Source organism: Buceros rhinoceros, unplaced genomic scaffold (assembly GCF_000710305.1).
Source record: "Buceros rhinoceros silvestris isolate BGI_N320 unplaced genomic scaffold, ASM71030v1 scaffold16128, whole genome shotgun sequence".
Lineage (NCBI taxonomy): Eukaryota > Metazoa > Chordata > Aves > Bucerotiformes > Bucerotidae > Buceros > Buceros rhinoceros.
The window spans coordinates 41756-42340 of NW_010426505.1; the positions used below are offsets into that span (position 1 = coordinate 41756).

At 56.6% G+C, this 585-nt stretch overlaps 1 protein-coding gene across 1 annotated transcript in view; it reads left to right on the top strand.

The window, feature by feature from the left end:
- The window catches only part of LOC104498185 (retinoic acid receptor RXR-alpha), a 44028-nt gene that overhangs the window by 8682 nt on the left and 34761 nt on the right, over positions 1-585 (top strand). The gene's annotated exons all lie outside the window — the stretch shown is intronic.

Consider the following 585-nt stretch of genomic DNA (forward strand, 5'->3'; position numbering starts at 1 on the left):
GCACAGCCAGAGTACAGCCATCCGTCACCTCCCATCACTTGGTGTAGGTCTGGCAGGAGCTAGAGCCACCCTAGGACTGTGCTTATCACCTGAGCAGTCCTGTCCCCTCACAGGGAACTGAGACGTCCCCTCTGGAGCCAGCCCATGGTCCCCATGGCACATGCTGAGGGATCCCCCGCCCGCCGCCCCTTTCTTCTCGCCGGGGAAGGGCTGGCATTCGCTGGCTGAAGATTATGTAAAAAAACCTCCAACTACGGGGAGATAAGCCCTATTTAAAAATAGCGAGACCGGGGCGCGCTGGCCAGCCCCTGCCACCTGTTGCTGGCTGCTCGTATGGTGTATGTTTAGTAAAAGGGCAGATTAAGGAATTGGCCACCACCTGCCGCTTGCTGCGGGTTTATTTATTCCAGGCCTTCTCTGGGAGTCAAGCACCTGCCAGCACCTTTATTTTTAAATATTGGCCTGATTTATTTCCAGAGATAACAGGTCTTTCTACCCAGGGCTGGGGAAGGCTCTGCTGTGCTACGTCCCGTCCCTGGGGACCCCCAGGCATCTTCCCTGGGACCCAGTATCCCTGTGCTGGCT